General features: G+C 49.8%; 1 protein-coding gene across 1 annotated transcript in view; it reads left to right on the top strand.

The window, feature by feature from the left end:
* LOC140207342 (C-type lectin domain family 9 member A-like) overlaps window positions 1-12,644 on the top strand; it is a 55,791-nt gene that overhangs the window by 40,636 nt on the left and 2,511 nt on the right. The gene's annotated exons all lie outside the window — the stretch shown is intronic.

Below are 12,644 nucleotides of genomic sequence, written 5' to 3'. Positions count from 1 at the left end.
TGCCCTGGGAAACAGGTACTGGCTATTCACTATATCTATGCCTCTCATAATCTTGTAGACCTCTATCAAGTCCCCTCTCATCCTTCAACGCCTCAAAAAGAAAAGTCCCAGCTCTGCCAGCCTTGCCTCATAAGACTTGTTTTCCAATCCCGGCAACATCCTGGTGAATCTCCTCTGCACCGTCTCCATAGCTTCCACATCCTTCCTATAATGAGGTGACCAGAACTGAACACAATACTCTAAGTGTGGTCTCACCAGAGATTTGTAGGGTTGAGACATGACCTTTCTACTCTTGAACTCAGTCCCCCTATTAATGAAGCCTAGCATCCCATAGGCCTTCGTAATATCCTATCAACTTGTCAATCTAGCTTGAGGGATGTATGGATTTGAACCCCAAGATCCCTCCGTCATCGACACTCTTAAGTAACCGACCATTAACCCTGTACTCAGCCTTCTGGTTTGTCCTTCCAAAATGCATCAGCCCACACTTATCCGGATTGAACTCTATCTGCAACTTTTCTGCCCAACTCTGCATCCTGTATATATCCTCCTGTAACCTTCGACAACCTTCAGCTCCATCCGCAACTCCTCCGATTTTCGTGTCATTCGTAAACTTACACACCTATCTTTCCGCCTCTTCATCCAGGTCAGTTTCCAAAATCACAGAAGTCAGGGGTCCCAGGTGAGATCCTTGCGGAACTCCACTAGTCACCTACCTCCAGGCAGAAAACTATCCTTCCACTACTACCCTCTGCTTCCTTCCTTTAAGCCAATATCTTATCAAAACAGCTTCGGTTCCATGATCCCATGCCTCATGACTTTCTGGATGAGTCTCTCGTGAGGGACCTTTTCAAATGCCTTGCTAAAATCCATGTAGACCACATCTACCGCCCTACCCTCATCAATATATAATTGTTACCTCTTCAAAAAACTCAATATGGCTCGTGAGGCACGACCTTCCCTTCAAAAGCCATGTTGACTATCCTTGAGTAGACGATACTGCTCCAAATGCTCGAAGATTCTATCCTTAACAATCCTTCCCAATAGTTTGCAGACGACGGAGGGAATACTTTACCGATTTTTTTTTGTCTATATGGTGGGTCAATTAGTGTATTTGAACGCTTGCAAAACTTCTCTGAAATAATGATAACCCCAGGCTTATGTTTCAATGGGTGAGGAGAGTCAAACCTCAGATACAGATCAGCGTGCGCTAGTTTCCTGTAAACTTCCATATCTGAATGCCTGTTTCCTTTGATAAGTACTGCACAGTCTAAAAATGTCAATCTATTGCTGTAACGTCTTCTCGGAGGGAGGGGGCTCGCTTACTTCGGTGGGTGTTGCGGGTTTGTCCCCGCGCCGTGGTTTCTGGAGCACTGAAGGTCTGAAGACCCGGCGATAAGCAGAGCAACGGGAGCACTGACGCTCAAACCAGGAATCACCTGGAGGTTGGGGTTAAGGGGAGGGAGGGCTGGTGTTCGTTGCAAGTCTCTCGGACAATAAAGTCTCTGCATCTGTGACAACAGATCCGCCCGCCCTTCCCTCCTTGTTCACTCGTCATCCCTCACTCTTCCCCTTCTTCCATTCTTTTCTCTCTCCATTCTTCTATTTCTAGGTCCTTCCAACTTCCATATTCCTTCTCCTTCAATCCTCCCTTCCCTGCATGGTCACAGAGAGTGGGTTGTGATTGGAACGTGCTGCCAGCGCTGGTGGTGGAGGGAGGTTCATAAAGGCGTTTAAGAGGCTATTTACAGGCACGTGAGTGTGCAGGGAATTGAGGGAGACAGACGTTGTGTCGGCAGAACGGATTTAGTTTCATTGGGATATCACGATTTTATGAGCCGAAGGGTCTGATCTCTTCTGTGATCTACGTTCTCTGTTCTGAAGAAACAGCAGATAGAGAATTGAACACATAGTTAGAAACATAGAAAACTTGCAGCACAATTCACGCCTTCCGGCCCAGAAGGCTGTCTCGAAAATGTCCTTACCTGAGAAATTCCCTGGGGTTACCAGCGCACTCTATGGGAAGAGCAGGGGGTTTGGGAGATCAAGGAATTTGACGATAAGTTGACAAACACAGGGGAAAAACAGCAAAGAGCGCACAGGCTGTGAACGAGACAAACAACACTCACCGTGACAGGCACTCAAAGACTCTTCACAGTGCTTCGGTGGCACCGACAGAACCCGCGGCGTGAAACGATCACGCTCTTGATCGGGACACCGACACACCGACATGGCCTGCACCGTAACAGGAACCCACCACTCAAAGATACCGGCAGAGCGATACACGAATCACCGTAGCACGGGAACACTACTCCCCGTATGTATAAGTCCCTCAGTTTGCAAAACTCTCCACGTCTCCGACACCCTCTTACTCTCCTGCTCTGATCCCCGTCTCCGTTATGCACTCCCTCTGGAACATCACTATTGTCTCCGACACCACTCCCTCCTTGGCAAACTAAACTACCCCGTCTCGTCACCCACACCTTGTCTTGCACACTTCCCCGTCTCCGTCACCCACACCCTCTCTTGCACACTTTCCCGTCTCCGTCATCCCTGACTTGCCCTACTGCACACCCCGTCTCCGTGACCCGCTGTATCCACTAGAGACAGCCCCAACTCCGTCGCTGCCGCACTCTGTGTTCACAGGCAACTGTGGGGAGTATGAGGGAGAGTTCACGTCTGGCGCTACACCTCCCCTTCCACCGCATATCTGTTACCAGGTTCTGAGCCCCTCCACAACTCTGCATGCACAGGCCGGTGGAGTGCCTCTGCACCACATGATGGTGCGGTAGGTACCTCACGTGTCTGACCCTGGAAGTGTGTGATGGGACGGTGTGGAGGGAGATTCACTCTGTGTCTGACCCCGGGAGTGTGTGATGGGACGGTGCGGAGGGAGATTCACTCTGTGTGTCTGACCCCGGGAGTGTGTGATGGGACGGCGCGGAGGGAGATTCACTCTGTGTCTGACCCCGGGAGTGTGTGATGGGACGGTGTGAAGGCAGATTCACTCTGTGTCTGATCCCGGGAGTGTGTTAAGGACGGTGTGGAGGGAGATTCACTCTGTGTCTTACCCCGGGAGTGTAAATGGGACGGTGCGGAGGGAGATTCACTTTGTGTCTGACCCTGGGAGTGTGTGATGGGACGGTGTGGAGGGAGATTCACTCCGTGTCTGACCCCGGGAGTGTGTGATGGGACCGTGTGGAGGGAGATTCACTCTGTGTCTGACCCTGGGAGTGTGTGATGGTACGGTGCGGAGGGAGATTCACTCTGTGTCTGACCCCTGGAGTGTGTGATGGGACTGTGCGGAGGGAGATTCACTCTGTGTCTGACCCCGGGAGTGTGTGATGGGACGGTGCGGAGGGAGATTCAACCCGTGCCTGACCCCGGGAGCGTGTGATGGGACGGCGCGGAGGGAGATTCATTCTGTGTCTGACCCCGGGAGTGTGTGATGGGACGGTGTGGAGGGAGATTCACTCTGTGTCTGACTCCGGGAGTGTGTGATGGGACAGCGCGGAGGGAGATTCACTCTGTGTCTGACCCCGGGAGTGTGTGATGGGACGGTGCGGAGGGACATTCACTCTGTGTCTGACCCCGGGAGTGTGTGATGGGACGGTGCGGAGGGAGATTCACTCTGTGTCTGACCCCGGGAGTGTGTGATGGGACGGTGTGGAGGGAGATTCACTCTGTGCCTGACCCCAGGAGTGTGTGATGGGACGTTGCGCAGGGAGATTCACTCTCTGTCTGACCCCGGGAGTGTGTTATGGTATGGTGTGGAAGGAGAGTGTGATGGGATTATCTGGAGGGAGCCTCGCTCTGTCTCTGACTCACAGTCGTAGGTCTGAGTATTTCGGCGTTTAAACTGACTCCAATCAGAGATCGTGAAGAAGAAAATGTTAACTGAGACGTTCATGCCCAAAGGCTGCAATCTGAACACCCTTTCTGTGGCCTCGACTCTCCTCCCCTTGCTTCCTCTTCCCTCTGCGCACTGTTCCTTCTGTATGATTCTGAAGTGGGTGAGTGAGTAGCCGGAAGTCCGTCTCCATATCGGTATTAGCGACATCGGTATGGACAGGAAGTTGGTTGTAAAAAGTGAGCTCAGGGATTCAGTTATGAAACTAACGGACAAGACCACAATCCGTCCCAGCGGGAATGTTTGCCGGTACTGTACTTGAGGGTTTTGAGGAGAGTTTTTAAGCTCTAGTTGGACGGAGAAGGGATTCAGAGTTCCCAGCAGATAGCGTTATCGTTGTGGAGACAGATGTTGCAAAGACCTCAGACAAAGGCTGGAACCAATCTGTGGAGCATGTTGTGACTGATGTCCTGACTTGCGTATATTTCAATGCTGGACGATTTAAGTAAAGGTGGATGAACTCAGGGCATGAATCAGCACATTGAAATATAATATTTTTGCCATTATTGAGACTTGGCTGCAGGAACATCAAGCCGAGAGCACGATATTTTGGGTTGCCCTATTTTTAGACGTCAAAAGAGGAAGGAATTATTGGAGGCGGGGTGACAAACCTGTAGAGAGATCGCAGACTGTTGCAGGAAACATTACGTTGCGATAACAGGTGATTTTAGCTTTACACGTATTGACTGTGGGCCGTAGATTTCAAATGTACCAGTGGGAGCGAGTTTGTCAAAAACATTCAGGGGAGTTTCCTTAATCAGTACGTAGAAAGCCCAAGGAGAGAGAGCAATACTTGATCTCCTACTACGCAATGAGACAAGGCAAGTGGACACTTTGTATCTCTTGATCGTAAAGCCATTTGTCTTAACGTAATTATGGAAAAGTACGGGACTGACCATCGGTTTAGATTGTAAATTGGAGCAAGGCCAATTTTACGTTCGATCAGAAAGGATCTGGAAAGTGTAGATTTGGCCAAGCTCTGTTCTGCCAAAGATGTACTTGGTAATTTTGAGCCCAAGCTCTGTTTAAAGTCGGTGTTAAAGGGAACAGCCTACACTGTGAATTGAGGGAAGTGTTGAAGGAGAGATGGACTTTGGTGTACAAGGCTGGGATACACACACTGTGAATGGGACAGGGCGCACCGCTCTCGACGGGGCACAAAAACCGGCTTTTGTGACACTGACACACTCACCGCCGTGACACGACACATTCTTCATCGTGACAATGATACACCGACACGTCCTGCATTGTAACACTGACACACGCCTCACCGTCTCCATTATCCCCATCCCCTCAAAAACACTTCCGAACTCAATGACACACGTCCTGCTCTGCACACCTCCATGTCTCCGTCACGCCCTGACTCCATTACGCTCCTCCCCGTGTCCGTGACAAACTCCATTTCCGAGAGACCTCAACATGTTGGAACTCACAACTGGCCCATTTCACTGGTTATTAATCTGTCGGTTCTGATTGTCTCCACAGCTCTGAATGCACAGGCCGGTCGTTTGGACAGATAAAACTTGCACCAAAGGCTGGAATCTTAACGCCCTCTCTCTGGCCTCCTCTCATCCCCGCTTCCATCGGCATCCACACATTCACAATCCCCGGGAGACACACATAATTCGGGATTACTGAATGCCGAAGTGCTGGGTATTAATGAGCGGTGAGAATCAGGGAAGATGGGAGCTTCGCCCCTTTTTTCACACAGGCAGAGTGTCAGGCGATAGTTTAATCAGACTCCAGTCAGAGATAGGGAACGAGAAAGTTGGAACTGAAACTTTATGGGAGTGTGCATTAAAAACAGTACTTTGCGGAAGATCCGGCGTTTGAATAGCAAACAATCACGGGACGGGATTCATTACAAGTGCAAACAAATATAAGGCAGCGGCAAGTGAAGCGGCGAAGCTCGGAGCGGACATAGGAAGACCATACAGTTTAGCAAGCGGGTCATGAGTCAGTCTAGACCCAATCTGGAGGAGAGCTCATATCCGAGCGGGGTGGTTTGCCAGTACTGAGCATGACGGTTTTTGGACAGAGTTTGTTAAACTCGAGCTGCTGGGAGATAGGACACAGAGCTGCAGAGCAGATAGCGGACTCCATGTGGAGACGGATATTCCAGAGACGTCAGAAAATGGCAGGCATCACATGGTCGAGCAAGATGTGGAAAGTGTCCCGTAGTGCTTATCTTTCAGTGTTGGAAGTTTTACATAAAGGCAGGTGAGCTCAGGGCATGAATCAGCACTTGGCCGTTTGATATGGTAGCCATTATTGGAACTTGGTGGCAGGAGGAGCAAGCCAGACAGCACAATGTTTCGGGGTTCCTCATTTTCAGACGTCAAAAGGCGTAAGGAATTAAAGGAGGAGGGGTGACGGTACGAGGGAGAGAAAATATCACCGAACTGCGCAGTCAGGACAGACAAAGGAAGTCGTCGAAGTGAGGCATTATGGGTGGAAATAAGGAATAAGAAATGTATGACCATGTTCTTCGGGCTACATAATAGACCAGCGAACTCTGACCTTAACCTGTGACCTCTGGTGGAAGTCCCACCTAATCTTGGAAAAAGCCTGCCTGTGATTTACGCTCAGTGCTGTGCACGAGCGAAAGAGAGTGATTTGAACTCAGAAGGTGGGAAGAGCAGAGGTGGGGTAGGTCAGGGAATATGATGATGGATTGACAATGTCAAGGAACGATTTTTCCTCAGACCACATGGGCAGTGAACGACCCGCAAGAAGAGGCAGATCAGACTCAAGAATATGGCTAATCTGCGTTTTAACAACGGCCCTCGTTATCACGGGGATCTGCTGGTGGATTCATGGTGAGTTGAACAACGGTCGGAACGAGTAAATCGTAGAGAATAAAAATGGCAACTGTAATAGCGACACGTTCTCAACATTTCCCAGAAACACCCTTTACGGTGATGTCAACACATTCCTCACTGTGGGACTGACGGGTCTCTCAGCATGACAACGACTCACCCTTCACTGTGATACAGACACAACCCCCACCAACACATCCCTCAACATGGTACCGATATATCCCGCAACGTGATACCAACACACAACGTAATGTAATAACGATTCACTGTAACACTGTCACGCCCCTCGCCTTGGCACCGACACGTCACGCCCTGTGACGTGGACACATCCGTCACTGTGACACAGACACGACCATCACTTTGAATCCGACTCAGCTCTTATCATGTCAGCCGCCCCACCAAAACACCGACATAACAGTCACCGTCACAAAGACTCACCCCCCGCCATCACACCGAAAAGACCCTCAGTGTGTCAGCCACTCAGTCCTCACCGTGACAACAACATTAAACTTACTATGACACTGACACATCCACTGTGACCACAACAGACGCTTCCCCGTTACACAGACACACCCCTCACCGTGACAACGACATTTTCCCTCAAACACCAATACACCGCACACTACGACACAGACGCTCGTGTCACTGTAACACCGACAAGTCTGGCACTGTGACCCCGACATATCTCCCACCGTGACACCGAGATACACCGCAATGTGACCCGGTACACCTCTCATTCGGACCCAGAAACGCCTGTCACAGTGATAGTTACACGTCCCTCACTGAAAGAACGACTCGCTGTGACAGGGAATCAACTATCACCGCGATATTGACGTAGCCCCGATCGTGACACCAACAAAAACCACGCTGGTACCGTGATATACCCCTCAGCGTGTCCCAGACACGTACCTCACTGTGGCTCCGACGCCCCTCACGGTGCCACCAACACACCCCACGCTGTGACACCCTCATCGTGTCACTGACACAGCACTCGCCGTGATCCGATCAGTAGATTGACGCTGACACAGTGTAAACGCCAAACACCCTTCACCATCTGAGATCAGCTCCGACCAAAATTACAAACTCCTTCGGGAAGAATATTAGGATTGAACAGGACTCAACACCCATGTCGACTACCAGTCTATCAGTTATCCTCAACCTTTGAATCGAAGATATCTGCGATTTCCCAGCCGGATCTCTCCGAGAGAACCTGGCTAAGGGGACTCCCAAACACAGCTGACAGTATCACCGAGATGCCCTTTACCGTGACACTAAGACACCACGCAGTGTAACACCGACAGGTTCCTCAAAGCGAACCGCCCAGCTCCGCGTCGTGACAAAGACTCACATGTCACTGTAACAACCCTTACCGAGACAGCATTGCCCCTCAACATAACACTGATACACTGCTCACTGAGGCAACTACCCACACTGCACCCTGACACAGGCAAACCCCTTACCGTGATACCGCCACCTAAATTCACAATGACACAGACATAGTACTCTCCACGACACCGACACACACACGCGTCAGCCTGAGACAGTCACACACAGCGTGGCCATGACATGCTTCTCACGATGACACAGACACACTCCTCTCAATGAGACCAACACCCACACAATACACAGACACTCCACTCACTGTGACATCGCCAGAACTGTCATTCTAAAATTTCCCGCACTCTGACATTTCCTTCGCCGTGACGTGGAGATACACTTCATTGTAACCCGGCACACTTCTCGCCGGGGCACAGAAACTCCTATCACAGTGACACCGACACGTCCCTCACAGAATGTCGGACACGGCCCGCTGTCAGACAGGGAATCAATCATCACCACGATACTGACACAGACCCCATTGTATCAACAACAAAACCTTCACCAGGTCATTGATATATCCCTCAACTTGAGACAGACACGCTCCTCAGGTTTGCGCAGACGCCTCACACTGTGCCACCAGCACATCGTTCACTGTGACACCATTCACCGTGACAATCACACAACACTCTCTGTGACCCGTTCGGTAGCATGACGCTGACTCACGTGTCACTGTAAACGATACACATCCTTCACCATCTCTCCCAGTATCACAGATTCGTCAGTCTATGATCACCTCTGACCGAAACTGTACTGAGACGGGAAGGAAAGACAGATCTGTCAACGAAATCAAGGCTCAGATCTGTGATCTAATGAGCAGCAAAAGAGGTGAGGCATCATCCTCCTCTTTAACCCGCTCCTCATCACAGGGCAGGCATAGAGAGAGGAAGCTCACTCTGTGCTTGACATCGGCAGCGTGTGAAGAGGTGGGATGGAGGGAGATTCACTCTGTGTTTGACAGGCTGAGTGTGTGATGGTGAAGCCTGGTGGAAGTTTAACTCTATCACGAAACCCAGGAGAGTGTGATGCGGCGCTGTGGAGGTGGATTCATTGTGACAGATGACGGGAATTTGAGACGTAACATCACAGCTTCACTCTATGTCTGAATCAGGGAATCTCTGATGGGACTGGATGGATCCAGCTTCACTCTGTATCTGACAGTGGGACAGCACCCAGAGAGCTTCACCACATGCCTGATCCCGGAAGTCTGTTATGGTACCATGTAGAGTGATTTTCACTTTGTAGAATCTGGGAGGATGTGACGGAATTCTGCAGAGAAGGCTTCACTCTGTATCTGACCCCGGCAGTGTCTGATGGGACGGTGTGGCCTCAGTCTGTCTCTGACTTCCGGGAGTGAGTGAGGGGACGGTGCAGTGGGAGCTTCGTTCAGTGTCTGAATCAGTGAGTGTCTGATGGGATTGTGTGGATGGAGCCTCACTCTGTGTCTGAATCCGGGAGTGTGTGATGGGACCGTGGAGAGGCAGTTAATCTCTGTGTCTGAATCCAGGAATGTGTGATGGGATAGCGCAGAGGGCCACTCACTCTTTCTGACACCGGATTGGGTGATTGGATGTTGTGGAGGGAGTCTGACCCCGTGAGTGTGCCCGGCATGGTATGGGCTGCTCAGAGAGAGCTTCAATCTGTGACTCACCAGGGGGTGTCTGACACTTTCCTCGGTGATGTGATGAGAAGACGAAGAGGGAGAATTACTCTCCCTCTGACATTTGTCGTGTGTGCTGAGGGAGTTTCTTTCCGTGTCTGACCGCTGGGGTGTTTGATGGGGTCGCGGAGAGAGTGATTGACAGTGCGTCTGACCAAGGCTGTGTGTGATTGGACTTTGTGGAGGGATCTATATTCTGTTCTCTGACCCAGGGAGTATGTCAGGGGCGCTGTGGAGGGAGCTTCACGCGGTGTCTGACCCTGGGAGTGTGTGATGAGACAGTGTGGAAGGAGAAACACCCAGTATCTGACCCCGGAAAAGCGTGACGGTACGGTGTGCAGTGATCGTCACTCCAGGTCTGACCGCTGGAATGTGGGATGAGGCCATGGGGAGAAAGATTCACTCTGTGTCTCATCCAGGCAATGTGTGACGAGGCTTTGTAGGGGGAGCGAAACCGGGTTTCCATACCTCTATAACTCTAGGAATGAATGCCTACATTGCATTCACGTTCTCAACATCAACTCAACCTGGATGTTCATCTGTTTGATATTTGCACAAGGACACCAAAGTCCCTTTGCATTTCTGCATTTTGAATTCCCTGCGAACCTGAATAATAGTCTGCCTGTTTATTTCTGCTACCAAAATACATGATCATACACTTTCTGTCATTGTATTTCATTGAACGTTTCTGTGCCCATTCCCCGAAACTATCTAAGTCTCTTTGCAGGCTCTCTGCCTCCTCAACACTACCCGCTCTTGTATCATCGGCAGGTTTAGGCACTAATCAATCAATACCGTTGTCCAAATCAATGAATCCGTCGTAAAAATCAGCGGTCCCAACACCGACGGGTGTAAACTCCACGGGTAACCGGGAACCAGCCAGAAATTAATTCATTTATGCCCATTTTTTTTTTTTTTGCTAACCTGCCAATGCCCGAGCCATGCTAATAACCTCCCTGTAATTCCAGAGAACATAGAACATAGAATAGTACAGCACAGTACAGGCCCTTCGGCCCACAATGTTGTGCCGACCCTCAAACCCTGCCTCCCATATAAGCCCCCACCTTAGGTTCCTCCATATACCTGTCTAGTAGTCTCTTAAACTTCACTAGTGTATCTGCCTCCACCACTGACTCAGGCAGTGCATTCCACCACCAACCACTCTCTGAGTAAAAAACCTTCCTCTGATATCCCCCTTGAACTTCCCAGCCCTCACCTTAAAGCCATGTCCTCTTGTATTGAGCAGTGGTGCCCTGGGGAAGAGGCGCTGGCTATCCACTCTAACTATTCCTCTTATTATCTTGTACAGATCCATCATGTCTCCTCTCATCCTCCTTCTCTCCAACGAGTAAAGCCCTTGCTTCCTTAATCTCTGAGTCTCTTATTTTCATGGTCTCTTATTTTTTATAGGCAGCCTCATGAGCGGCATCTTGTCAAAGGCCTTCTGAAAATCCAAGTGCACCATGTGTACCGCATCTCCTTTATGTACCGTCCTTGTAATTTCCTCAAAGAATTGCACTAGGTTTGTTAGGCAGGATATTCCTTTGAGGAAAACACGCTGGCGTTGGCCTCTCTTCTCCTGTGCCTCCAGGTACTGTGCAGTCCTACTCCGATCAACCGATTCCACCAACTTCCAAATCAAAGTTGCCAGGCTCACAGATCTAAAGTTTCCTTTTTTTCTGCCTGCCACTCTTCTTAAAGAGCGGAATAACGTCTGCAATTTTCCAGTCAGCCGGTACAATGCCAGAATCTATCGATTCTTGAAAGATAATCGGCAATGCGTCCGCAACCTCTCCAGCTACTTCCATCACAACCCGAGGGTGCACTCCATCAGGTCCAGGAGATTTTTGCACCCTCAGACCATTAAACTTCCTGAGCATCTTCTCTGCCGTAATTGCCACTGCACAAATTTCATTTCCTTGACACTCTTGAATGTCCCGTATACTGCAGACCCATTGCACTGTGAAAACTGATGCAAAATACGCATTCAGTTCCAATGCTCCTTCTCATTAAAATATTTCCAGCATTATTCTCTATTGGGCCCATATCTACCCTCGGCTCCCTTTTACCGTTGATATACTCAAAAAAAAAAACTGTTAGTATCTTCTTTGATATTGGTCACAAGCTGCTTTTCATAATTCATCTTTTCCTTCCTTATGACCTTCTTAGTTTCCTTCTGCAAGATTTTAAAAAACTCGGAAGTCCTCCACGTTCCCACTAGCTTTGGCGTCCTTCTGTGCCCTCTCTTTTGCTTTTACTTCGGCTCTGACTTCACTTGTCAGCCATGGCAGTGTCTTTCTTCTATACGATAATGTCTTCTTATTTGGAATATATCTGTCTTGCACTTCACTCAGTTTTCGCAGAAATCCCAGCCACTGCTGCTCATCTGTCCTTGTTGCTTGTGCCCTCACCGCAACACCGACATGCCCCTCACTGTGACACGGAAACAAGCATCACCGTGATACTGACACAAACTCACACCTCACGGTGGCAGCGCGCTCTGGACTGTGACACCGATAGGCCCCTCATTCCTGATACTAACAGGCCCCTTACCGTGGCACATGCACGATCTGTACCGTGACACAGCACGCCTTCCACCGGGACAAGAAACCATCACATCCTCACTGTAACATAGCACTCGTCACCGTGACGCCTACACGCTCCTCAGTATGAACCCCACACTACCACACCGTGGCACTGACATACCTCTTTCCGCGACCCGCCCAGTAAAGTACTGCTGTCTCACATGTCACTGCAAATGTTGAAAATCCATGGTCATCTCTCTCAATATCACAGATTCGTCAGTCTCATATCATCTCCGACATTAAAAAAACAGCTACTTTGGGAACAGTACAGGGAGATGAACAGAACACAGATC

Source organism: Mobula birostris, chromosome 13 (genome assembly GCF_030028105.1).
Source record: "Mobula birostris isolate sMobBir1 chromosome 13, sMobBir1.hap1, whole genome shotgun sequence".
Taxonomy (NCBI): Eukaryota; Metazoa; Chordata; class Chondrichthyes; order Myliobatiformes; family Myliobatidae; genus Mobula; species Mobula birostris.
This window is presented reverse-complemented; position numbering and strand designations above follow the sequence as displayed.